This window comes from Anser anser (genome assembly GCF_964211835.1).
Source record: "Anser anser genome assembly, chromosome: 2".
NCBI classification, from domain to species: Eukaryota; Metazoa; Chordata; class Aves; order Anseriformes; family Anatidae; genus Anser; species Anser anser.
In genome coordinates, this window is record NC_139721.1 from 39017022 (window position 1) to 39044951 (window position 27930).

Sequence of the window (27930 nt, forward strand, 5' to 3'; positions counted from 1 at the left end):
CCAGATGCCAGCTTAATTTAATATAACTCAAAACAAACAAACAAACAAACAAAACCCAACAACCCTATCACAAAGCCCAAAAGAGCACTAGCATTGATAGTAGTGTGAATTATAGATGGTTGTGACCTTATTCCAAATTAAAGTACATAGCAAGCTTGCATACTCCAGTGCCATAGTTGCAACTCTGACTAGCAATGTGTGAATATCTCCTTTGTTAGTCACTATTTCCATCTGCTCATCACTTCTAGAAACTTCCATTTACCACTGCTATATTTTCCAATTCATAGTTGTTTTTTTTTTGCACAATTTTCATAGAAGAGTTCAGCTTTCTCTCTCTCTCTCCCTCACTCTCTCTCCCTCGTCATGCCAAGTGAAAAATGTTTCTTCCCATAATAATTTATTTTAAAATTTGTTACAATCCTAACACCAATGAAGTAGGTGGCAAATAAGGTGACATTTGGCTGGGTGGGAATTCTGAAGCGTGCTTCCAAAATTCATTTTGATTTCTTCAGTTTGCGTTGCTGGAGTACTGAAAGCTTCATGCAATTCCATAAGGGAAATTAAAAAAAAAAGAGTCAGAGCTGTGAACTTACATTAGTTCTTACTCTTGAAGCAGTGCCTTACAGCTACATCCTTATAAAAGGCTAGCTTCTCAGTATCAAGGGATTTCTCAGTAATCCTTGTGTGAACAAGTATAAAAATCAAGGCATACTCCTCTATTAAGAGCATTCTTTCAAATATCTGAGGATATCTTTTTTTCTCTTTCTGGTTATTGGCATTTTGTCAAGGAAGAGAAGGTCAGTTTTCATTCAGGTAACAAACTAATTTCAGTCAGACTACAAAAATTTAGCACCTAATTGAATATACACTGAGAGCACATGAGCTGCCTCCTTTGTGGCCAGCAGGATGGAAGAATATTGCAGAGATTTTCTAGCTCATTACCAGAAGCCTTGCTGTTGCAATCTCAGTGGATGGAACCTAGCAAGCAGGGAACATCATTACCCAGTCTATCTTCCTGCCTCTGAAGGACAGTAATATTTATTGATTCTCAGGAAGAAATAAAGGGATCTTATAAGCAGAGCAGCAGATGAAATCAGTAGACTATTGACACTGAAAAAGAAAAAAATGAAAAGCAGAGTGTCAGCAAAAGGCCAGTGTAGCTCCAGCTGAAGAGTGTAAGGCACCTTTCCAAGCAGAAGAACGGTAAAGAGGGTTTATGAATTTTGCCCTCCTGTTTCTGACTGGATGGCCAGGACCAGACTGCTTGCATGGTCTCACTTAATAACTGAGTCTGATCCTTCCTTGTCATCGTGCTTGGGGTTTTTGCACTCCAGTATTTGGCAGCCCTTGTTGAGCCACGAAATGCCTACAGGCCTGTGCCAAGGGCCGGAAGGTTGGCTGAGGGCACCTGCAGCAGCTAGCTCAGCTGGGGAGTGAGGTACAGCCCGGCCATCTGAACAGCCCTCTGGGTGTAAGGGTTTACAACACTCACCCTGTGAGTGGTGAAAGCAAAGTGATGGGTTTGCAGCAAAGGTTCTTTGAAGAAGTGAGGCCCTTACTCAGCAGGGTCATTTGGGGCCTGCTAGCTCCACCCTGAGCCTTTGCTATGATGATTGCACTTGATTCCTTACATATGCACTTGATTCCTTACAGGTTCCAGTTTGGGGTTGCTGGATGGAGGTCTGCGATGTAACCCTTTTCTTTCTAGAATCATGGTAAAAAGTGTACTGGAGTTGTTGGTATTTGTTACCTGTTTTTGGCTGGCCGACATCTGGTTTGGAGCCTAGGCAGCTCATCACTTCAAAAAAGGAGCTGTGCAACTCCACAGGCTGTGTGGCTCTGCATTTTAGTTTGTCCTCCAAGAAGGAGCAAGGTGAGGTGACCTCCTGAGGTCCCTTCCAACCTCAGCTGTCCTGTGATTCTGTGACCGTGCTGTGGTGGGGAGCTCCATCGCCCAGATCAGCCCACCGGTATCTGCAGGGCCTCGTGCTTGGTGGGAGCACGGGAGGTTAAACTGAAGCTTTCATCAGCTGGGGGGAATCTGATCTCCGATACAGGCAAAATGAGTTCTGGTAAGTGCACCAAACGAGTCAAGGCACCTTGCTGAAGCTCGTGTTATATGAGACCACATTTATAATGTTGATCTGTATCGAGTCAGGACGTGTGACCTCCTTTGCCTGATGTGGGCACTGCTATAATCTATACCTTCATTATCTCAAGTGCAGGAGCACTGTAACCCCACTCTTGCTGTCGAGTCACAACTGAACACTGCTGTGAACTGCAGGTGCCCCTAAAGGCGGCGGCGCAGTGATGAAGTGATGTGTCACGCTGGGACCACCATGCATTACACACATTGCACTGGGAGCGCGCCGGTCGCCAGCGAGAGCGGAGGGGAAATTCATGTCTTCTGCCTTGACCTTTGTCTCCCCGGGCGACTCAGGGCCAGCTGACCTGAAGGGACATTTATTTCTCCATGCCATGTGCTACACGTGTGATTACAAGTTCAGGAGCTGAGGGCCAGCTTAACCTTTAATAGGTCTGGGTTGTGACCTGTGTATTTTTGCAGGCACAGGGAGGAATAAGATGACAATGATGCATACATTTAAATACCGTGGATGCCTATGATCATCTAGTTTGACTTTCAGCATGGCAATGATCCTTACCTTCCACTGGAATCTGTGTGTGATGTACATAGGTACGTGTTCAGAAATATGGGCAAGTATTTTGCCTGCTCTAAAATGCTCTTTGATATGTGATTGTTGTTAACATTTGTAAAGCAGATAGGATTTCCTAAAAATAAACCTTGCCCAGCTACCAAGAGCAAGGTGAAGAAATAGCTGGGGCTGCTTTTTTCAAATTATATTTTAGATACAGTGATTATTGTGACTGAGTTTTCTGCTGTAGTTCTCTTGGCCCTTTTTTTCCCAAAGCTATTATAAATATTTCAGTCACTGTGTGAAATGAATTTTAATTTTCGAAGAACTAACTGTATAGCTTAAATATTTATAAAATATTATATAGGGAAACCATTACTAATACTCCTTAAATGAATCAGAAATAAAAATGACATGAGGAAGTGCGATCCTTCAGAGCATTAAAAATTACTCCACTAGGTGGAGAACTTGCATCAAGTATGTAACTAAATTGTTAGCACTGAAATCATAGCTGCTGCTGCAAAAACTAAATTTCTAACAACAGGGTAGTTTTTGTATCATACTTTCCTTCTATCAGTTCTGATGAAGAGCATTTTTAAATCTGTGGCATAGAAATTCTGTGAGGTTTTAGAACATTATATTAAATTATGTTTAAAAATTAATATACGTATTATCATATATTTCTTGATATTTTAGGTAAAGAAAGGTTATCAACTTTTCTGTGAAGTTGACTTGTTTAAAAATTTTTTTCTTCACTATCCAGCCCATTCTAATGAGGTGTTTACTGCATGGGCTCTCCAAAGGAACAATCTATGAAAAATGTTTGAAAAAAAATAAAAATCATATTTATCTTGATCCCAGTTAATCATAAACTTCAGAAAAGTAATACTTTATTATTTTCCTTGATTTTGTAAACATGGCCAGTATTAAGTTATCAAGTTCCTCAGAACTAGGGAGAGGACAAATGCTGACAAAAGGGAATATTTTAAGGTGTCTTTTTATATTTGATATAAATCTGAGTATAATCACGACTTGGTTTAATCTTGGTGTTTCTGCAGATTCAGGAGCTATGTGTATTGCAATATTCTGTAGGTCCCATATAGGTGGGAGGAGAATGAAGATTAGTGGGGCCAATTTTTCTTAATTTGGTGGCATTAATCTGCGGAAACAATCTGCTGGGAATTTGTGATCTGCATGTTTGTCTGCTAGAAATAATTGAAAAGTGGAATAAGGTTTATTTAAGAATCAAAATGTAAAGTTTCTGGGACCCACAGCTCCAGAAGGGGACAATTCACAAAGGACCAGTTCTTGTTGAGGTGCGCTAACTAACATTAAGCTTCAAGGTGGATTTTGAGCTAGGATTTGGGAATGTAAGAAAAAAGTGATTGTTTGGTTTTCTCAAGGGAGTGAAGAATCAGGAAGAGGGCAGCATCAGAAAGGGGTGGATGCTCTACGTCCTCCTTTACTCTTCACATATGCTAAATTAGTGCAAGTGTTAGAGCTGGGATTTGGGAATTCAAGTCTTCAAGACATTTGTTGATTTCTTTATTCTGTTGGCCTGGTTAAGTTAGGAAGAGGACAGGTGATGACAGGGTAGAAGTGGGATGTACTCTTGTTATGTGGTTAACCCCGTGAATAATTAAGGTCAGAGATAGGGTTTGGAAGTGGATTTCCAAGATTTCATCTCCTAATGTATTCTCTGTGGCTTGCTGAGCTCAGAAGACAGGGCAACAGGAGCTGGTAAAGGCAAATACTGTGTATTTTATTGTTGGGATGCACAGTGTCATAACTAAGATTAGGGCTAACAGTGGCCTGTGCGTGAGTGAGGTTAAGGCTCTACCTTGCTTTGAATTTAGGACTGAGATTAGGTTTCAGGTTAAGAAACATGCTCTCTTATTGATAGTCCTTCCTAAGAGCCCAGGTCATTGCTGCACTTTATTATTCCTAACAATTTGAAAGTGGGCAGATTTTGGATAGGATCAATGCTCTATGTTGTTTTGCAGAAGCTAGATTTATACAGGTGTACTGGCTAGGGTTAGTGTTAGGAATCGGGAATCCGAATTTACTCCCTCCAGTTTACTGTTGGATTCTCCAGGAAATAGGAAAATACAGGGATGATGTATTTCTCCATGGTAATTTGCTTTTCTTTAAAACTAAATTGCTGTATCCACTGCTGGTGTTGATATCAATATTAGGATTGGAGGTAGGGTTAAAGTTTGGGGTTTAATGTTTAAAGGAACCTCCTTATTTTTTGCGTTCTAGAGGATTTAGGTAATTACGAAGAGGGAAGACACTTGGATGGGCCAGTGTTTTATATTCTCATTTACTTCTGGATTTCCTTTGATTCATTCATGTAACTAAATTTTGCATTAGGATGTGCAGCTTATATGACTTACAAAGACAGCAATAAAAATATTTGTTAATAATTATTTATATTAGTAGTTACTATCAACTAATGACCTTCAAAGTTATTAAATAATATAGGGGAACATTCCTAATATTCTCTGTTGTACTAGAAGGGGCTTCTCCTAATAGTTAAGTTTAGGTTCAGGGTTGGAAGTAAATTTAGAACTTAGAAATCTAAAGCTTCAAAAGTACAATATAGTATATAGTCATCTTTAGTAAGGTCTACCAAAGTGTAGAAAAGGCAATTTGAAACAAGATATTACTGGAATTAGAGGCCATATCCAACTAAACATAGTTGAAATTGAATTTAGGGCTGGAGTTGTAATTTGGAAACTCAGTATTTCAGGAGCCCGGTTTGGTATGGCATCTTAAAGAGCACTTTGAGGTAGAAATGGAGAATTTATCACTGGGGGGCAACATGTTGTCTTCCTTTCACCGATGAAAGGGAACTCCTGCCAGTAATTAAAGCCAGAGTCAGGGTGAGGGTTTGTTGGCCTTAAAAGCTCAGTTTATTGCTGGTCTTTATGTTGACCAGAGAGTTAGAAGAAGCATTGGAAGGGATAGAGGTCAGTTTATTTCTTCTGTTATTGTAAGTGGCAGTCCCAAAGGTGTAATTAAGATTATGAGCAGGGATATGGCTAGGGTTAGTGTCTGGGTGTTTAAAACCCTGATTTAAAAGCCTCAAGTTACAGCTGGTCTTCTCTAATGCTTCAGATTTAGGGAGGGTGCTCGTGTCAGCATTGGCCATTCCTTTTTTTTGTTTGTTTGTTTGTTTATTTTGTTTTCAGAATTCATCAGCTGCCCAATATTAAAGCTAGGACTTGGTTCAGGGCTGGGGTTTTGGAATCAAGGCATCCAAATCTCTGGTTATTGATGAAATCTGCAGGGCTGCAATGTTAAGAAATAGGTGCTGGTGAGTTAAACTTTGCCTTTGGTAGTAGTCTTTTGTATTCACTTCTGAAGCATGGATTTATTCCATGGCCACAGCTGAAGTGGGATTGAGGTTGATCAGCCATCTCATTCACCTCCCTTCTGAAGCTGGCAATTATTTTACCCAAATGTAAATCCAAGCACAGTTGATAATTTGCTTTAGGGTAACTTCCAGAGAGTTTGGCAGAGGGCTGCACTGAATTTGACTTTGTTTGTCAGGACATGTATCCACCACCCATGTGTGTTCCCAGATTTGCATTCTCTAGGACACACATCATGACACTGGTATTGTATTGGTGAGTAAATCCATCTCACTGCTCTGGACTCTTTGAACTGGAAACAAACAAACAAAAAAAAAGGATTTATGTTTGTTGGTCGAATGACAGCACATCTGCGCCAAAGGAGGTGCAGGCCAAACAATGCTAAAGGGAAAAAAAAATAAGGAGAAGAGGATAAGAAGTCTGCTCAGATTGTGCTGGTGGCCAAACTTCTGCTGCTGGTGGATCCACAAAGGTGGTGCAGACATACCAGAGGTTGCTGACTAAAGGCCTGGCAGTTGTTCCAAGAAACAGACAAATCAAAACTGTGTGGATCGACAGGACTGGTGCAAATGTAGAGATGAACGTGTATGCTGTACAACGACACAACAGCCTTTGTTTCACTTGACCTGCAACGCTCACAGAATAGGAGGTACTGCAAAAACTGGCGAGGGCTGACATCTCTGTCCTCTGCCAGATAAATGAATAGGCATCCATGGCTATTTAATGCTCAGCTATCTTTTTAGCTTGTAACATCCTTTAATGACTTATTTCCTGTAATGCTTTTCTCTGTTTTTCCAGTACAAGTTGGAAAACATTGACAGAGGGCAGTGGACCGCTGTGGATAGGGCCTGCTTTGTTCTCTGCTTGCACGTTGGGTAAAAGGTAAAAGGGCGACAGAACCAGAGAGACTTCCTGGAGGAGGCGGAAGATGGATCCTTCCTGGGGAAACATCTGGGCACAGCTGGAGCACAACAGTTCCAGAAACTGGAGCATGGGGGAGAAGAGCAAAGAGCCTCAGGCAGAGACTTTTAAGAGGGGCGGGGAACATCCACAGGTAAGAAAAGAGACATTTCCTGGGATCCACGAGAAGCAGCAGTTTTCTTCAGTCCAGAAAGCTGGCTGTCACTAAGCCTGGGTGCAGGAAGGTCTCTCTGCACAGTGTGGAAGGCAAATGGAGAGCTGTTTATAAACTTCTTAAAATCTCTGTTTTACTTGCTTGAATCACTTTGAGTTTCTTGGATGTAAAAAGTGAAGGATTCAATTTTCTAAGGAAACATGACTTCGAGTTTAAAAGCGTTGTTTTTTGTGGGGAGCGGAGAGAAGGGAGGTCAGTACTGCAGGAAGAAGGTCCAGGCCAGCCCATCTCAGGGTCTGGTATGCACAGACTCCTTCTCAGACAGCTAGATCACAGCAACTTTTCTGACTTCTGCACTGTACCAGTTTTGCACCTTCTGGTTTGGCAATAATGAAATATAATCTTTCAGCTTTTTTTTTTTTTTTAAACATATCCTGTTTGTTTTCATAAGTGCTTAAAAGTGTTCAGAATTGTTTAAATGAGGCACAGGTCAGTGTACTAGTTATTGTGACAGGCTTAAGGAATGCTATTGTATTTATATCTTACAAGTCACCTCAATCACAATATCTGTTTTCTGAAGGAATAGTCTATCAAGACTTATCATTTAATAAATCAATAACTGTAAACTTTTTTTTTTTTTTTTTTAAATGTGCAGCATTGAGAAGGATTACTTGATCAGGAAAGCAAAAGATCCTCTAATCCAAGAGGGGTAGGCATTTTTTTTTTTTTAACTTCTTCGGTATGTTGAGAATTGCTTGGTTCCTAGCACTATGTTCTCCATTCTTGACAATTTTTCACCACACGTTTTGCTCTGCCAGCTCTTGTAACCATTGTAACAGTCAGTATGTGCCAGTGCAGGTGATGCCACAGGGCGTTGTCATACTCTCAAGTATGATGTGATGGACAGGGAGCAGAAAATAATTTATCTCAGTTGTGCTTCGAAACAACACAAGTGAGAGCCATACTGAGAAAAAACCTCCTGTTTTCAGATCTCTGTATGGAAAACTTCCAGATAACTGGCTCCTCTGAGTAATTGTTTTCCATTTAATTAAGGTAGAAACAAAAGATCAAGAGCCAAGATGTCCACAGTCAGAGATAAAATCATGGGACACAAAGTTCAGGTGTAATGAAGGAGATTTTTGTTTTAAAGTGTTACATCTGTAGAACAAGTGAAAACTCACAAGGAGGAAGATTGTGAGCTCCTTCCTCTTACCATCAGGCAGCCGTGTAAAAGTGATCTCAGCAATGCCAATGCACAACACAGACACATAAGAAAATTCAGTATCTGCTCAGGTGAAACTGTAAGCCTTATTTTGTGTCCAGAAGACTGCAAAAGCAAGCATCTCTAACCTTAACTTGTCAATTCAAACATGTTTCCAAGCTGACATTTTTTGCTTATTTTTCAATTGCAAGTCATGCACTCTGCATGACTTACTCTGTGTAAGGGAAATACTGGTTTTCAGTCCAAAAGTACTTCATCAAATCTATGTTCTTGTGAATGCAAGAACATTTGTGCAAGTCCCAGAAGTATGACTTTCCCAGGAAAATATTTGAACAGTCCAGTTTCACACTGGCATTATTACATCCCATTAGATCAGTAAGATTAGTAATTTTGGAGCTTAGGAGCCACAGGAAGAAATTATATTTTCTATTTTTCTCTGTGCCTGTATCCTCCATCAGTTGAAGACTTTTCAAGGATCATCTTTTCAATCTGGAGACATCAACAGTTAGGCAATCATGTGAGGTATATGTAGAGTTAGGTGCACAAGAGTGGGGTCTATGGGAGCTATTTGTTAACATGTGATGATAATAAGAAATCCCATGTAAGCATAAGCCTCATTCATTAAAAAAAGCTACGGCTCTCCATCTTTAGTAGCTGTCTCCTGAAACTATAGTCACTTTCTCAGAAATCCCAAAAGCAGGCAAGAGGCAGACCCAACACAACTTATTCCATGTTACAGCATTTGCTGCTGTATTCAAAGTTGTTTCTTCCGTCTTCGAGGTGGCGGGGCAGGGGGAGTTCAGTGTGGGTTTTGTAGTTTCTTCTACTGCATTTTTGCATGCTGTATGAAGTAGTTGAATGGACTTAGGACTGTTCAGATCTCTCCAGGCTTTGAACTCCTCTTGAATTACTATATGCAAAGTGGAGGCAGTTTAAGCAGACTAATTGAGAGAATTTCTCTCTAACTTACCTGAGACATGGTGGTAATAAATTCCCTTGGGAAGTGAGTGAGGTTGTTCAAGTCAAGTTGAGATTTAACCTTGAGTCTCATATATCTAGATTTAAACTCTCAATTTTGAATAAAAGACAAGGACATTAGAAGGTAAAGACAAAATATACATTATTTTGTTTCTTAATTTTGCAGAAGAAACACATTTTTTTTCTTTGTCTAAGAAAACCAGTCTCACAAGGCCTCACAAGGAAGAAAAGACAATGGTACTTCCATCATTTGTGAATTCCCTTCCAAGGAAGAAGAAATTCTGTGTGTGCCCGAAACATAAGCAAAAATTAGGTATCTGAAATTTTCAGGCCTTTCTGGAGCAAGGAGCTCTTGAGTGAGGGCTTCAGGCAGGTGAGTTTCAGATTCAGTGTATAAATCCTGGACCCTTTGTATGAATCCAGATTTATATTGCCATCCTGTGTTCTTGTGCTTCTGATGGCTCCGTGAGAAAAGCCTCAAAGAGCAGGAACACCCCCTTTCTATAATTGCAGGGTGAAATCCCAAACAAATGGCAAGGCACCCCTCAACTTCACTCATGCCAGGAATTCACATGTGGTTAAAAGATAACTGGTTTTGTTTTTATTGTATGTCTTTCCCCTTTGTTGATGAGCCTTGGCAATGAACCTAACATAATGAGACTTACAGAGCTTCCTTGGACAATATTATTATTAAAAAAAAAAAAAAGTAAAAGGAAGCTGTCTAATGTATCTAATAATAACTGAATGACAGCAAACTATTCACGTGGTTGTCTTTGTCAGCAGGGAATGTATTTAGTGACTAAAGGGGGAGGGGGGGGCAATCTTATATTCTTATGAAAAATGCAAAGCAGTAAGCAATGAAGGATGGCACAAAATATGCATGTCCACAGCAAACAATGGAAATAACTTTTTATTAGTACCATTCTGAAATACTTAGCTACAGTTCTGACTGAATACTTGATATGAAGTTAATGAGTTAGCATATATACTCCTTTTCCATCCACTGCCAATTACAATCCTTACTTATACACAGATAAGTTTTTATGACAAAAAATGTAAATCAGGCTTCTTTGTGACCTAAGAATATTGCATTCCAGTCTAAACATTTTTCCATCCTATTATTCGCAAAAAGATTTTTGTTGTCCAATTGGAAAAAAAAAAAACATTTGTCCCAATATTCAGCTTTGTTCTCACTCCTTCAAATATTTCAAATTAAGTGTTGTAACTACTATGACTAATACTTTCTGGTTTTCACTTATTTATTTTCAGACTATGGTGCCAGGATTTGTCATTCTTATTTGTCATTATGTCTTTTGCACAAGTTTTTACAACATCTTGTTTTGTTACTAATTAAAATGTAATTGTTATAACCAAATTGCTCCTGCCAGTTAGAACACAGAGCAACAGCAGCTATTCTAGCACCTTCCTGTCTCCTGGGATATTTTAAACTACAGTTTTACTTCATATTAACTGATTATAAATTGACTTGGTACTGTTATTTATTTTGTGAAATTGTTCTACATATGGCCAGCCTGTTTGTTTGGCTACAGGCACTTCTCAGCTATCGAACCCAAACTGGTTTTTGTTTGGGGCAAACGTTTGTGTAATGTCCAAAGTGTTCTTCACAACACTGTTAACAAGAAAGTAATTGATCTGCAAATTGTCCTAAAATCTGTCTACTTGGATGGTTCTCTGTGAGTTTATATTACAGGATAGCACAAATGTGGCACATGGCACATGAAGTGCTTTGGCTATCGGGTTGTACTCTGCGTTGTTCTCTTTTTCTCCCTCTTCCTTATTCCCTCATTTAGTAAGACACATCACAGTAGATACTTATGAAGAAGGCATTCCAGTCTGTGCCATCACAATGATCAAGATTTTGATGATGGATTTATTTACATGCATGGGTTTATTCCAATTTCCATCCTTATGAGAAAGCTACATGTGCTTAGAAAATTAGATATTAAGTTTGCTATCTGTATTTTTTTTCCCCAATGAATGTGGAATTTGCTTACATCTTTGACAATACTAATGTATGTACATCTTTCTGGTTGCTTCCATCCCCTGGTTTTAGCTGCATGTTCAGCCCGTCCTAGTTTGGTCATGTAATATATTTTTCATCAGTGAATCACACCTACTCCCATGCTACTTAAAATATTTCCTTTTTGTCTAAAGTTTTGCATGTTTTAGTTAGATATGTTAACATCCCCATCCATTGCCAAATGCTCCATTTTATCCATGTGCCACTACCTCTTGCAGGCACAGTTTTTGGGATCCCGCGCGATGTCCTTTACTAGTGTCATTTCTCTCCCTTCAGGAATGAGCACAGCTTTCCTGAGGCCAGGGGAGGGAAAGGGTGTGCCATTAAAGCCCCTTTCTGCCTTCCTGCCACGGTCACCTCCTGCGAGGTGATAAGGGCCTCCCACTGCTGCCTCTGCCTCTGAGCGGAGAAGTGCCTGGGCAAGGTGTGGGATGCAACCGCCTTTGTGCTGCTGTCCCCCAAGGTACAGGGCGCCAAAGTCTGGTCTCAGCGTGGACTGGAGTCTTTTGTACAGATCTTGTTGTATGTAACTGTGCAGCACTCGGTGTTGGAAATCGGATTCCACAGTCTCATTAAAGCCTCACATGCTGAAATATTAATATTTCATAATTAAGAATATTACACAGAGAATATGCTGTTATGTTATGTATAATTTTTCTTATTCATCAAATTTCAGATTTTATTTTGCATTATTTTTTGGATGCATTTAAGCATTTTTCATCCAACTTGGTTGGATAATTACTTATCTGTCATCTGTTAATGTCTGCTTGACAGCTAAACAGCCAAGTCCTGGCATCACAGCCGGGGATATTTGTTAGTTTACTGCTGCTGCTTTCATGTTCATTGTTTGCTCTGTAATGGCCCTTAAACATTTCCCATGCCTACTTGGGCTAGAATGATTCTTTACATAATGCCTCAGAGGAAAACAAGGTTCTTCTAATAGCAATTAAAATTAGCAATGATATTAGGCTAAGGATTTAAAGTCACATCTCATTCCGGAGCAAGTTCCCTTTTATCGCTAAAAAAAAAAATCAATTTTCAACAATGCTGTATATCTCATGCATAATACACAGCTTCAGTGATTTACTTCTTGTTTTGGCACAGGCACTGTTGAATGATATAAGAGCTAATTTTGTTTTTCTGCTTTAATAGCTTATACTGTCTGCGTAATGAACCCTGTCTGAGCTTCGCTAGGAGAGTTAGGCTGTTCAGACACTTCTGTTGGTACAAATTTCCTGTTCGTTCTCTCAGAAGTTTCTCTTATCCGCAGTTTGAAAGAAGAGACTACACATGAATAAGGGTGAGACAAATCCATGGCCTTGGGATTTCTTGGGAAGGTGGTTTTCACGAAACGGATGCCAGAAATAGGAGTGTGGAACAAAATTATGAGATGGGAATCTTAGGATAAAAGAATCGCTAATAGCACTGAAAGGCATTCGCAGCCGGGCTACACATTTTGATAAATGATATTGTCTTGTTTCCAGTGGATCAGATGAGAAATGGTGCCATGCTTGGAGAGATGCTCAAGGAAGAAGAGGCTTTTTCTTATCCAGAAGTAGATTTTATTTTATTTTATTTGAATAATGGCAAAGAAACAACAGTGCAGGCTACCAGTTAGATCAAGAATTTGAGATATATGGACATTTGGGATGTTTTACCAATTGGAAGTATTCCTAGAAACTGATCTTGTTTTGGATTCAATTTCCTCTATTAAAAAGAAAGCAGACAAACAACCAAACACAACACACACATGAAAACAGTTCAAACTGAGAAATGAAAGAGGAAACTGGAAGAAGCTTGTGCAACCTCTACTCTTAATGTTCATCATACAGTAAATAAGGCAAATAAGGGTAAAGAAAGTTGTGAATAGAGATAAAGGAATACCAAACATTCTAGAAGAAAGAACAAATGCTGTTAAGAGTAGGTTACAGCCGAGAGGTAACAGAACAGCTGGAAGACAGCAAAGCCGGGGTAAAAATCCTGTCTAGGAATGGGGACCAGGCAGCAAGGAATAATGCAAGTGCATGCATGTTAATACAAGCCAACATATACCGCTGATACGTTTCTATGCTTCTGAGAGGGGAGCTAGCATGTTTTTGTTTGCCAGTTATCTTAAGCTACGTAAGATTTCTTATAAATGTTCACAATATATCATTCTATGTTAAGTGGATGCAATTTAGCTTAAAAATAAATACCTTTTACATAGAAAGGCTTTGTGAGATTAGTAAGTGAATCTAAGTATAGGAAAATGTAATTTTTTTTTAGTAATAAAAATGTATGAGTGCGTGCATCTGTCTGCCTGGATTCAAGTGGAGTGTTCAGATCCTAAATTTACAGTGAAACAGTGACAGAAAATAAACAGTCAATGCTGAAAACACACGCTTTGCTTTACGCATTTGTGTTTGCATAAAACACAGAGCTCTGCCAGCTGCATTCGGTAGGCAGAAAAACAAGTAAGTTCAAACTCTCGGAGTGTAGTCATTGCATTCGGACAGGTGAGATTCCTCTACAAGCTAAGCTGCAGTGAATACCAGCTGGAAATCAGAGGATGAAAGGAGAGAAAATGCTCTCTGGGGACTCTGGTGTGACACAGGCACTCAAAGCATGTCTTGAAAAAGCTGAAGGCCACTTTCAGTGCTGAGGTAGAGCTAAGCTTCTACCCCATTTGAAAAACGTCAAGAGAATTGATATAGATTAAGTGATGCCATGCAGTGCTTGCACATTTTCTGTAAATCCCTGACAACTGTATCTATCCGACTAAGCAGATTCCAGCTATGAGATCTGGGAAAACTAACATAAAGAGAAAGGGAAATGGGCTGGTGATATTCGTCTTGTTCTACCTGCCTCACATGATTCTGGTTGGAGCCATTCGTGCATCTCTGTCCCAAGCACTCTGTGAGAATAGACACCAATCTGATTTTGGAAAAATTTTGTAGGCGCTAAGAGTGAGGATAATGCTTTCTGCAGAGAAGCCTTGATGAGTCCTCTGTCAGAGGACTTTTGCACTATGCCAAGATAGTTCTCTTCTGTTTGTAACAGCAGGGTTTGTCACCTGTGTTCTGAGGGCATGTAGCAAAGATGGAGCAGTTCAGGCTTAGAGGACAGATATGTATTTCTTTACTTTTATTCAAGCAAGACCTGTACAGGCCAAGGGATTTTGCTTGCATGGATAATATCTGAAAAGCACTTTTTGCACTGAGCTGAAGTTTTAAAAGCAAGAAACAATAATAGGGTACAAACTAATAATGCTAGTAAGTAATTGTAAGGTTATATCTCCTTCTTTACAGTTTTCGTGCCCTGCTGAGGAATAGAAATATCAGAGAGCCCCAGTTATTCTGATGACCTGGACAATCTAAACCAACACCACTCCTAAATAAACATTTGGACCCCCGCCTAAAGAATTGAGCTGTTCTTGCTTACTCAGCCCTCAGAGCACCATGTGTCAGTGCCCGTCTGAGGAAGAACTGAAATTACAGCTGTACCCACGTGAATTATATATACCTAGTGAATTATATGTCTGGAGGAAAATTGTTTCTCATGTGCCTTCTTGACTTAAGAAATTGCTCCTGACTCTGATCCTGGACTGTTCTGTTCTTCAGGGCATGCTGGAAAACATCTCTTCTCTTTTCCTTACTTTTCAGGAGTTGAGAGAAGTGATGGAAAGTGATGGAAAGCAAGAATGAAGCATGGGTTGGTCTTTGTGTGAGGATTACTGGGTATGGGATGAAGGGAATAATAAAAGTTGTTTTGGATGTCTAAATTGATAGACAGGGCTCATATTAATTCCTATAAATAAGAACAAATGATATACACTGAAAGAATTACCTGGAAGGAAATTATACCACTTTGAGGTCATTTCCTTGACTGATTTTTCAGTGAATTTATGGCAAATTCCACTGCCTCACTCTGAATTAGTGTGGCGATGTTTTCCATGTAGTAGCTCAACAGCAAAAAGAATGTCTCTTCCCAGATCTTTCCACCATTACACAGAAACCATTGATTTCGTCTGCCTTAGCAAGGTAGAGTTTGCTTGTTATATTGTGTGAACCTTTGATATACATTAACCACAGAAGCTACAGCAGCTAAAACTTGTGGTAATGCAGGTATGTTATCTCTGGATGATGTGGAAGATAAGTGGTGCAACTGGCACACAGGGGCTGCACTTTACAGTCACTTAGCTGGCATGCAAACATGGTAGGTCATAAAGCAAGCTGTCACTCTTTGATAGAATCACAGAATCATTAAGGTTGGAAAAGACCTCCAAGATCATCTGGTCCAACTATCACCCTACTACCAGTGTCACCCACTAAACCATGTCCCTAAGCACCTCAAGTTCTAGCCTTACAAACAGAGTTAGTTGTCTGTCCAAGCTTAAAAAAAAAAAAAAAAAAGTATTCTGTCATATTTGGTGAATATAAACTTTGGATCTGTTCTATTCCTCTTTATAATAGCATCACTGTCATATCTCTCAGTGTGACTTAAGAAGTGTGTGCTCGTGATGTACAGTATGGTGGTTCAATAAACCACCATCAATAAGACTCAGAAAATATTCCTGTAAATATTTCTCTTCGCTTAGTGAAAATATAAACGAACAGCCAAAAAAACCCCACCCATACATCAAGTATTGTATTAGGTACTATATATATTTTGGAAAGGTCAGTGTAAGGAATTGCAGTAAATCTAGGACCAGCTTCAAACAGATTAACCTCCAGATAAATTTGTGAGCAGGAGTGCTCTCTATTAACAAGATGTCTCTGAAGGCCTTGGGCTGGCCAATAGGAGACAACAGTCCCAGGGATTTAGGTAAAATTTAGGTCAAATGAATGATCTTTAAAACATATTTCAGAAAATACTCTGAAAAGTAAATCCAATTGCAATGCAAGCTACAGCTCAGCAGATTGCATGCCCTATGCTTCACCATGAGAAAGTCATCTGAAGAGCAAGCGTTTTTGTTTAGAAGAGAAACTAAACAAATGGGAAAAAATATATAATCTGAAGCTTTTTTAAGATTATGGGCTAAGACTTCTTGATTAATTTACTCAAATTAAAAATCAGTAGTTAAGGGTGGTGCTTAAAAACATATCGAATGTTTTATTTAAAAGATATCATAACTAAATATCCAGTGCTTTCAAAATAAGAAATTTAATTAAAAAGGAAAATGTGAAACTTAAATGTTGTGACCTTTTTATTTGCCCCACTCCCTGTTTCTGGCTGAATTTACGTGCTGATGTTATCCCAAGTTCCCTGGTTCTAGTCCCCCCAGACTTCGTTTACTTTAAAAAAAAGCGTATTTGCCCAGCTCTGATGCCAGCCTTAAATCTCACGTTTTTTGTAGCAGTGCCTTGGAAAGAGACCAAATTTCTAAAGCTTGTGAGAGTCAGAGGAAGTAGCTTGCTAAAATACTGTATTCTTCCTTTCCTTTCCTTTCCTTTCCTTTCCTTTCCTTTCCTTTCCTTTCCTTTCCTTTCTTCCTTTCCTTTCCTTTCCTTTCCTTTCCTTTCCTTTCCTTTCCTTTCCTTTCCTTTCCTTTCCTTTCCTTTCCTTTCCTTTCCTTTCCTTTCCTTTCCTTTCCTTCCTTTCCTTTCCCTTCCCTTCCCTTCCCTTCCCTTCCCTTCCCTTCCCTTCCCTTCCCTTCCCTTCCCTTCCCTTCCCTTCCCTTCCCTTCCCTTCCCTTCCTTCCCTTCCCTTCCCTTCCCTTCCCTTCCCTTCCCTTCCCTTCCCTTCCCTTCCCTTCCCTTCCCTTCCCTTCCCTTCCTCCCTTCCCTTCCCTTCCCTTCCCTTCCCTTCCCTTCCCTTCCCTTCCCTTCCCTTCCCTTCCCTTCCCTTCCCTTCCCTTCCCTTCCCTTCCTTCCCTTCCCTTCCCTTCCCTTCCCTTCCCTTCCCTTCCCTTCCCTTCCCTTCCCTTCCCTTCCCTTCCCTTCCCTTCCCTTCCCTTCCCTTCCCTTCCCTTCCCTTCCCTTCCCTTCCCTTCCCTTCCCTTCCCTTCCCTTCCCTTCCCTTCCCTTCCCTTCCCTTCCCTTCCCTTCCCTTCCCTTCCCTTCCCTTCCCTTCCCTTCCCTTCCCTTCCCTTCCCTTCCCTTCCCTTCCCTCCCTTCCCTTCCCTTCCCTTCCCTTCCCTTCCCTTCCCTTCCCTCCCTTCCCTCCCCTTCCCTCCCCTTCCCTCCCCTTCCCTCCCCTTCCCTCCCCTTCCCTCCCCTTCCCTCCCCTTCCCTCCCCTTCCCTCCCCTCCCCTCCCCTCCCCTCCCCTCCCTCCCCTCCCCTCCCCTCCCCTCCCCTCCCCTCCCCTCCCCTCCCCTCCCCTCCCCTTCCCTCCCCTTCCCTCCCCTTCCCCTCCCCTTCCCCTCCCCTTCCCCTCCCCTTCCCCTCCCCTTCCCCTCCCCTTCCCCTCCCCTTCCCCTTCCCCTTCCCCTTCCCCTTCCCCTTCCCCTTCCCCTTCCCCTTCCCCTTCCCCTTCCCCTTCCCCTTCCCCTTCCCCTTCCCCTTCCCCTTCCCCTTCCCCTTCCCCTTCCCCTTCCCCTTCCCCTTCCCCTTCCCCTTTCCTCTCTCTCTTTCTCTCTCTTTCTCTCTCTTTCTCTCTCTTTCTCTTTCTTTTTCTCTCTCTCTCTCTCTTTCTCTGTCTCTTTCTCTCAGTCTTTCTCTCTGTCTTTTTCTTTCTCTTTCTCTCTTTCTTTATTTCTTCTTTCTCTCTCTTTCATCTTTCTCTCTCCCTTTCTCTCTCTTTCTCTCTCTCTTTCTCTGTTTCTCTCTCTCTCTCTTCCTCTGTTTCTCTCTCTTTCTCTTTCTCTCTTTCTCTCTCTTTCTTTCTTTTTCCAGAGAAAAAGTGCTAATGCTGTGATGCCCAACCTGTGGTGTACAGATGGTGATGGTCAGTACAGTTAGCATGTTGTAATAACATAATATTTCATATCCTGACCTCTGAAAATTGATGTCGTTTATATTCTGCACATGGTAGATTTAACTGTTTCAAAAAGGTTGGAGGATTACCTGAAACATTATATTCAATATCAATGTGTGTTTCAGACCAGTAAAATGAAAAGAAAGATTTTACGGATAAAGCTGAGTTTTTCCAGAGAGATTAATTATTTTTATGTCCCTGGTAGAGAAGATATAACGTATGGAAGGGACCTACCTTTTTTTTTCCATCTGAGAAAGTGAGAAGTATGTCTCTTCAAAGTGTCTCCAACTGGAGACGTAATAAAACCAAGTCAGATTTTGCAACAAGATTTTACAGACCATAATAAGCCTAGATGTATATTTCCTGCAACATTACAAAATTTTGGCATGACTTAACAGAACACATAGCGTTTGTGATTATTGCAATGACCATCCCTTTACTTGTGTGGTGCCTTTACTTGTGCTTTATGGACGCCTGTTACTTATAACCCAGTCTGAAGTGGTTCAGGATGGGGAGCAGAACCTGCTCCCGTGTTAGATCTTAGATGCAGAGGTCTTACATACATAAGATCTTGGCTTAATCTCCCTGTACACACCTGGGTGTTTCTATGCAGCCAATGCATGCAAGTGAAAGCAGGTGATCTTTCTGCCATCATTCCTCCACCAGTGCTCCTGAAACAGAGAGGAGGCAAAATGAACCAGGACCTAGGAGTGAGTTTTCAGGGACAAGCTCAGTCAGCGCATTGCTAAGATGCCTTTGAGTTTCCCCTTCCTCTCCTCTTTCGACCAATGTAGCTGGACTGCGTGAGCTGTTTTGGCTCTGTGTGCAGAGCTATGGAATGTATGACATTTAATAATTAAAAGTCTTCTACCATCTTCTACCATTAGCAGCAGAGGTACTATGTTGAAATGTCAACAGCAGCAATCCTCACAGAAAAGAAGTAATAACCGAATGCCTTTTCACACTCCAGGATCTGAATCCAGGAGCTACATCATTTAAAAGCTGTGCCTCCCAAAGGCCGCTATGAAGTCCATGTAATATACAGAGTGAATGCTAGTCGGACTAAGCACTGATGGGGTAAAGTAAATGCAAATAACCAAAGGAAACGATATAGTACAGTGCGACATACAGAAAATGAAAATGAAAATGTGTGAGAATTCATTGTATATGCTAAATTATACATACTGGTGACTATTTAACATCTTGTGTCTATCATGTATTTGTTTTATTTACTGTGAAAGCTAGAAAGGAAAATGGTCATAAAATATTTAACAGTCAGTCTAAGTGGAAAAAATGTTTTCCCAGGATAATGGACTCCTCCAGCTATTAGGCAATGAAGCAAAGTAGAAACATTTATTTTTCCGAGCAGAAGGCATTTCTTCTGAGCTAAATCTCTATGATAATGAACATAAAGCAGACATACAATATAATTAACCCAAAGGAACCTGATTGTACACAGCGTGTATTGAATGAGCAGTGATGGTTGTGGCCTGACTCCAAACCGTCACCGTGGGGCTCAGGTCCCCCGTCTGCAGCAGGGCTTGCCGTGGTCAGCAGAGGCAGCAATCTCCAGCTGTGCATTTACTCATGGAGAGCAACACTGTTAGAAAACATAACTTTCTTTTTAACAGAAGTGGCGTTTGGTAAGGGGCAAGTGTTGACAGACTGCTCCTTCTGCACAAATGTCCTTTGCTTGTTTCCTATGCATTAAAGCCTTTGCTGTGGAAAAAACTTCCAATCCTGCTTTCAAATGATATTGTTTTCTCCCAGTTAGTTTTGATGCAATAGCTGCCTACTTGTCTGCTTGCCTAGAGGGACTCTTTCCCCCACAAATTTCCAAACACATCAACAGGCAGGTTTTTAAATTCCCTCCTCATGAACCTCTTGTTCTTTACTCTGAGCCAAATTAACGATTTGTTTTCCTGCTGACTTCTCACACCTTGTGTCTCAACATCCTGCAGACTCAGATTCAACATAATTTTGATGGCACAAACTATTTGAAAATCTCCCTGGCTTCCCTACCTTTCTCAGCACTTACTCTTTCTTCAATATTTGTTCAATGTTTTTAATATTCCTTTTACAAAATCTTATTTTTAAATGTCATCTCTTGACAGCTTTTTAACCTTTGAACTTATATTTCTTTATCAATTTCGGGAATATTTAATTTTGCCTTAATAGTAATTCCCTTCCATTCTTTCAGGAAAAGAGTCACTAACCTGAAAATGTGACAAAGTAGAGGCATTTCTAATCACTGTATAAAACACTTCACTAGGATATTATCACAAGAAAGTAACTTGAAGTCAAGTGCATAAGTATATAAAACCTGGTGGTACTTGTAGAACAAAAAACAACAACAACCAAACAAACAAACTAAAAACACAACCAAAAACTAGGATTAACTTCAAGAGCTCAGAATGAAATGCAAGCCTCTGCTATTGCAGGCACTAGCTCATTTGCTTGGGCAGATCAGGCTGAACTTGCGACAGCTTCTCTTGATGATATGAAATACAGGTACTTGATGCTGGGGCTATTTGATCTTAAAATGTCACTGAGGCTATTTGTTCCGGGTCATATCACTTCAAACAAAGTATTTTAAACTCTTCTCGCTCCTTTCTTCTTATCTGATAGGTGGATATCTTTGCTATTGCTTGTTGTAAAACCAGCAAGCGTCTCTTGTTCTTTTATCTTAAATCACTGCTTTCCTAAGTTGATACAATTGTCTATGTTGAAAACTCGATACTGTGGCTACCTATAATATGTATAATAACATTAGAAAATAAACACTGCCAGACTGCCACAAAATACATTTAATACTTAACATTTTCATAACCATTGCTCTGTCTCATGGCCACAGTCAGCAGAAGCAGAAGTGGCTGGGGCTTCTCATTACAGCTCTGTTCTACTTAACTTCTGTATTTGATAGCTGGCATTAAAGTTACGTTAAAATATGACAAAATAGGATTCTGGTGTTGGCTTATGCAACATTACAAGGAGTCATCTTTTCAGTATTTCATGTCAGATTAATTTATCTGATTCAATCTTACTGGCAATGTGAAGATTTAAAAGCGTATTCATATAGCAAATGCAGATACCCCACCTAGCTCTGCTTGCCCTAAGGCCAGAGCTGGAAGTGTTGGGTAGCAATGTTTTAGACAGAGCTGGGGTAGCTTCATGCAAGCCCAAGCAAGACTTGAAGAAGTGTGTGGTAATCCAGGAAATAAGGCTGGTCTGTATTGGTTGAATGTACTGGATGAGAGATCCATGCTGTTCGCAGCATGGGTTTACCATCCTATGTCTCACTGAAACTGGGGAATGACAGTGCTGTTGTGAATAGGTGAATTGGTGAACTGGTGAGCTGCATTTGGTGCAGGCATTGAAACACTCAGGGGCATAAAGCCAAGGCAAATACATCCCCATCTAGCTGAAAGCAAATAAAAAAAAAAAAAAAAAAAAAAAGAGAGTTTGGGAAAAGATAAACATTCTGAATCTGCTATAAGTCATGCTGTACTGGTACAGTGCATGCTATACTTTCCTTAGAAATCAGGTATTTATATGTGGTTGTCCAATCTGGACTTTATATTCAAATACAAACTTGTGTTTTGATTACTTCCCAGCGCCAGGACAGGAGGCCATGGGCACAAACTGGCACGCAGGAGGCTCCCTCTGAACATCAGGCAGCACTTCTGCGCTGTGCGGGTGACTGAGCACTGGCACAGGTTGCCCGGAGAGGTTGTGGAGTCTCCTCCCTGGAGATCTTCAAAAGCCACCTGGAGGTGGCCCTGCTTGGGTAGGGGAGGTTGGAGCAGACGGCTCCAGAGATCCCTTCCAGCCTCAGCCACTCTGTGAGGACTCACCCCTTTTAAACACAGTCAGGTGTCTCAACACCAGGTCAAATGAACTTTTAACAATATAAATTAGTGATTTGGCTGAAAATCAGAGGTTAATTTAAACAAATATTTGGTAAGATTATGATTACTGTCTATACAATTGAGAACTCTGTGATTTGAAGATTGTTACATAGGTAAGAGGAAGGAAAAGTCTCCATATGTATGCTATCTGCATTTAAGGAAATCTAAACTATACTTGAGGCCACTAGAAGTGAACATTGCAAACCTGAACTTGTTTAAAGGAAGCCCAGGAAAACAAATGTATCCTGTTGTAATCATCCTTACCTGCTGTTTCAGATTTTTCCCCTGTGCAAATACAAAATAAGAAAAAGATCATACCAATTCTGCTCTTGCAGACGTATTATTTTAGTGGCACTCACTGACTATATTTAAAAAGCTGTGCAGGCTGGCAATATCTACACAAGGGAGAACAAAAGTTTAAAACCATAATTACATTGCCAAGTCATTTCCTGAGGGGCTTGTAGGGTGGCCAAGCAAAGGCTCCCACAGATAAGTGAAGAAACACTGCTCTCCGCTTCCTCACGATTACACGTCTTTTGTTTTGTTTGACTGTGGTTATGATTATTATTTCCACAGTGCCTAGGAGGGCCAAGCCAGGCTGGGAATCCTGTTGTTTAACTGCAAAGAGAAATTCAGACGACACCGGTTCCAGAGCACCTGTTGAAAAGAGATTACGTTTGAAGGATGAGCAAGGGTCACTTCCAACACTGGCGGCTGAGCATGCTCAAATATACCCTCACAAATACCCTAACTATTCAGCTCAAACAGGCATTTTCCAGGCAAATAAACAAACAACGTATATTCACATCAACATACAGATCCATGGTCTGTCTCCTACTCCTGAAAATTTGGCTCTGTGTACATGGAAGTAGAAAACAACAGCTGTGAAGGAGGGAATTTGGAGTACAAATGAACACCAGAGCCAGCTGTAGATTTGCATTCTTTGACATCTGGTGCTGAGCAGACACTGGGGAATTCTGTGACAACAGGAGACTTTATGCATCTGTCAGCTAAATCTAGCATTTCTCTTTGGGACGTTTGCATGGATGAGGTTGATCACAGAGAGCCGTTTTAAGCCAGAACAAAATAAAGGAGGAGGACTGTGTATGATTCAGACTCTCAATTTGTATGCAGAGCTGGCAGGTTACAAGGAGCTTGCCTTGAATTGGGATCGCACATCTGTTCTGCCAGAATTTGCAAGATAGCTTCCACAAAATGCCAATGTATTTGATTTCAGAAATGCTGTGGCTTGGGGCTCCATTACAGCCTTTTGGTGCATAATAAAAAAGGTTAGGGGTGTGTGTGTGTGGATGTGGGAAATCCCATTAAAGGGGACTGACCAATACTGTTTAAAAGAGGGATTTTCAACACTTCTTAAGATCTACTGGCATATCATGATGAGCCCAAATATTCAAGGAAAAGAAGGGCTGTGATCATATGATAACATCCCCTGAATTAAAGTAATTCTGTTCTTACTTTTAGTAATTTGATTTAAACTGGAGTCTTTTTTAATGTGAGCAGGATAAACACAGACTTCACACAAAAGCATTGAACTTCTCCTCCTCCTAACCCTGGATAATCAAGGGTGGGTGTAGACTGAACCCAGCTGGGGATGCTCTGTGGGGATGCTCTGTTGGGGATGCAGTCTGTGGCTGCAACCTTTCCACCTCAGACATCCGAGAGCACAGAGTGATCAGCAGCAGGACTAATGAAGACTGCCCTTTCCCAATGTGTGCATGCTTCATAACCCCTGCTATGCCCTAAATCCCCAAAAAATGATTGGCAGTGCAGAGGATGAATTAAGCTTCCTCCTCCCTTCCTTATTTTCCTTCTCAGACAGGCACGTGTTACATTGTGCTGCTGGAATTGCACTTGTTTGGGGATGACCCCTGTCCCAAGTGATTCCTGCAGTAGAGGGAATGCCAAGGAGCTTTTTAGAGCTGCTGGTTGTAGGCATGTGGTGGGGTCCTCAGGTACCAGTCAGCAGGACCCTTGACCCCATTATTTGATCACATTAATCAAGTTTGAGCCGTTGTCAAATACAGTGATGTAAGAAGGACTTGTGTTACTAAGAATATTTTTAATGAAAATTGCTATCATGCCTTCACTGTGTATATGTGAAGAAATCCCCCAACTGCGTTGGCTACCAGTTGTCTCTTTGCAAAGTATATGTTGTGCTACACATGTGGTGGTGAGTGGTTCTCTGACACAGCTCCTGAGTCCATTAATTATGGCTTATTACCCCATGAAGGATGAAAAGGAGATAAACCTCTTAAGTATACCCTATTAATGACGGCTAGAAATGTCCATATTACTTCAGCAGGGCTGTAACGGAGTCTGGGATGCTCTATAAAGATCCACAATTTTCCAGAAAAAAAATACACTCCTGTAACTTTGAAGGAGAGACAGGTGGAAGTTTATCAGGAGAAAATAGGCTTTGCTGACAGCTCGTGGCTGACAAATGGTGAAACCTGATTTCTGTGAAATTCTCTGTTGGTTATAAGGCAGGCATGAGAGAAACCTTGCTCCCTTCGGATGCCTGCCAAGTTTTTACATTGGATACAGATGCAGCTTTTTGAAGACAGAATGTATTTGCAGCATATAACATGCCTTCCACTGTTACTAATTCCTCTCAACGAGGAGGTAATAGCAACTTTTGTTTGTATTATGAGGTGTTTGGTGTGTCAGCCTGTGGTGTTTGTGAGTGTGTCCATGCGTGTGAACATAGCCGTTATAATCAATATGCAACCTGTGTGTGTGGCCACTACAGGTGGTATTTTAACCATGTAATTAATTAAGTCCAGGCTCGTCCTAACACACAAACCCAGGATATACACCCATCAACCTTTCTGAAACCCTAGATCGCAACACTAACATGCCTCAGCAAGGGGTGGGCATTAGCCTCGTGCTCGACTTAAATCATTCCAGGCAGTCTGTTTTGAATTTCCAAATGTGCTGTCCTGTTCTAATGAGTTAATTCATTTGGTATCCATTTCCTTCTGTCAGCTGCTTTTGGAAGATAGATTGCATATTGTTATCTTAGCCTTGTCCATCCTGTTAATTATTTAGGAAACGCAGCTGAAGACTATCTGGAGTTTTCTATGGCAGAGGTTGACCTGTGGCAGTGGGACAACAATCGATCACTTCTTGAAGGAGTCACAAACTGCGAAATGAGTACTCATTTTATTTGCTGTCTTCAGCATGGTGTTTTAAAATGTTTTCTTTCATTCATGCGGAGAGATAAAAACAGAAGTGTAATCTTAGAAATTTTTTAAGAAAGTCCATCCCAGTACATCAATGCCATCCACCCGATGAAGGTGGATATACTAACATACTGCGATTTCCACATTTGCCAGTAGCACATTGGAAGTCTCCTCTATTCCTTTCTTGCTTGTTTATAGTCATTAGATTGACCATACCGTGAGAATTCATGTTATATTCACTCATAGCGCTGGCATTAGGCTGGTGGGACATGAGGACTCAGTGCTTCCACCCCACAACATGCTCGAGCTTCGGACTCACAAGGCAGCATTTTCCGAAGCAGTGCTGAGTTACCCCAATGATGCTCCTGCTCTCTGAGGCCCAACCTTAGCCTGTGACTTGGCAGAGCTTCATAAAACAAGGTCAGCTGGGGTTCTTCTGATTCCCTGTTAAAGAATAAAGAAACTTCCACGAAGGACAGCTGCTGTGTGACATGAGCTATTATTTGCAGCCATCCCAGTTCTTTCCCATCCCTCCACTACTTCCAGGAACTTCCATGTTTATTGTGCACATCTTCCTCAGTTTCCTAGCAATCATTTCAAATCCATAGATAGTCCAGCAACTAATTTCTAGAAATGCCTGGATATCTTTGTTCCTTGGTGCTCTGGTTGTGTTGCCCATGTCAAAATTTTTGCACTGAGCTGTGTGCTGAGCCCACTGCAGCGCAGAGCACAGCATTGCTCGTGCCCATGCTCTCCCTTCTCTCCAACCACAATTAGATCATCTCAAAATATCTGCACTGCTCAGGGGCTCTAGATTTCACGTGAGGCTTCACAGATTAATTTAGCACAACTAGTTTACCTTGGGATTTAAACAAGCTACTAATTTAACAGCCCTGAATCTTTCCTGCCGTCCCTGTGCTGAAGTCCTATGCTTCCCATAGGATCCGTGGGAATAAAGAGTATATAAAAAGAAAAAGAAGCATGAGATTCTTAGCCTCTTAGCACTTCATCTCCCTGTGACTTTCAGACAGTTCTGACTTGCACACTGGAGAGACTCAGAGGTGTTTTTTTTTAATTTTATTTTTTTATTTTTTTTTAATAGGAAACAGATTGAATGTGCAGGCTTTCATTGATCTCTGTGCAAGTTCACCTCTGAAGAAATCCCCAAAGAGTTCAATGCACTGTACAAGGCATCTATTGGACCTTGGACTCAAGTCTGTTCTCTCCTGCACTTAGTTTCCATTCAGCAGGTGGTGGAAAGACCTCTTCATTTTCTCTTACTGTGTTTTTAAGGATTGCAAATGATTTTGACCATCCTAGCCCTACTTTAATGCAGGCCACCGAAGAGGAGTCCTGAGATGCCCTTTCATCCTGAGCAGAGAGCAGAGTGAGAGCAGAGCCTGGTTACACGAGACTGAGGAAATCTGTTCTCAGAGGAATCCTCCGCAGCTGCCTGCGGCGTTGCCTGAGCACAGTCTTCACCAGCACCGGAGGGATGCATGAATCCAAGCTGGGCCAAACAACTTTCACCCTGTGCACAACTGAATTTCCAATTTTCCTGAGCGTTATGTTCCCTCTGAGGTGCCGGTGGCTCCTGGATGGCCCCGCATGCCTTGGGTGGGCTGCCTCGCTCTTCTGGTGGCCGGGGGTAGATCAGATTTTCCTTGCTGTTGAAGAGCTGCAGCTGCACATCTGCAAGATACTCCAGGGAGAAATCAATCTCAGTTTGATTTTTAGAAATAGACTCACAAATATAAGATTTGTGGAAGAAAATGCTGGCCAGGCTTTACTTAAATTCCATCATTATTTTTACAATTTTGTCCAATTTTAATTTAAAAAAATATGTCCTGTGTTCTCCATAATGTAAATTGGTGCAGTCCAACTGAAGTCTCTGGAATTACATCAAATATTCTAGCAGACAATTTGGCCCATGAAGGGAAAAGAAGCCTCTATAATGCTGTGCTCTCAACATCAGCATTCATTTTCCTTATTATCTGTACCAAGGGATCATTTTCTTTAGGAAGAACTCTAACTGCAATTCTTACTATCAAGAATATTGCTTTTAAATTGAAAAATAAAAAGTAAACTATGATAGTTTTCAATAACTATACTACTACAGCCTTAATTTTCAAGGAAAAACATTACCTAAACTCAATTTCAGATAATGTTCTATTACGTGAAAACCACTGTTGATATAATAACTTCTATTTTAGGTTGCTAGTAAAGAGAAGAACAATGTGACCCATTTTAAAACTGGCTCACAGAAAAATATTAGCAAGCCATTTATCATTTCTGTTTAATTTCGTTGATAAGAACCATCTGATAGAAACATTTCTTTGTTGCAAAACTAACAGCAGCACAAGACATATTTGACCATAACACATGAACTTTGCAATGGTAAGAAATGGATTTTATGTTTGTTGCTTGTTCAGTTTGAAAAAGAAATGAAAAAAAAAAAAAGAAAACACTCACCTTTGAATTTTTCAGTAGATGGAGCCTGGATTTTTAGTAATCTCCAAGTAATGGGCAAATCACACTCCAGTGACTGGGGTGCTGCAGTGGCTGTGTACAGGGGGA

General features: G+C 40.8%; 1 long non-coding RNA gene across 1 annotated transcript; it reads left to right on the forward strand.

The window, feature by feature from the left end:
• The first annotated feature begins 2571 nt into the window (after window positions 1-2571).
• LOC310894140 lies at window positions 2572-27818 on the forward strand. Its single transcript, XR_014579595.1, has 3 exons — window positions 2572-2695; window positions 6830-7085; window positions 26456-27818. It is a non-coding gene; the product is annotated as an uncharacterized lncRNA (long non-coding RNA).
• Window positions 27819-27930: the final 112 nt, after the last annotated feature.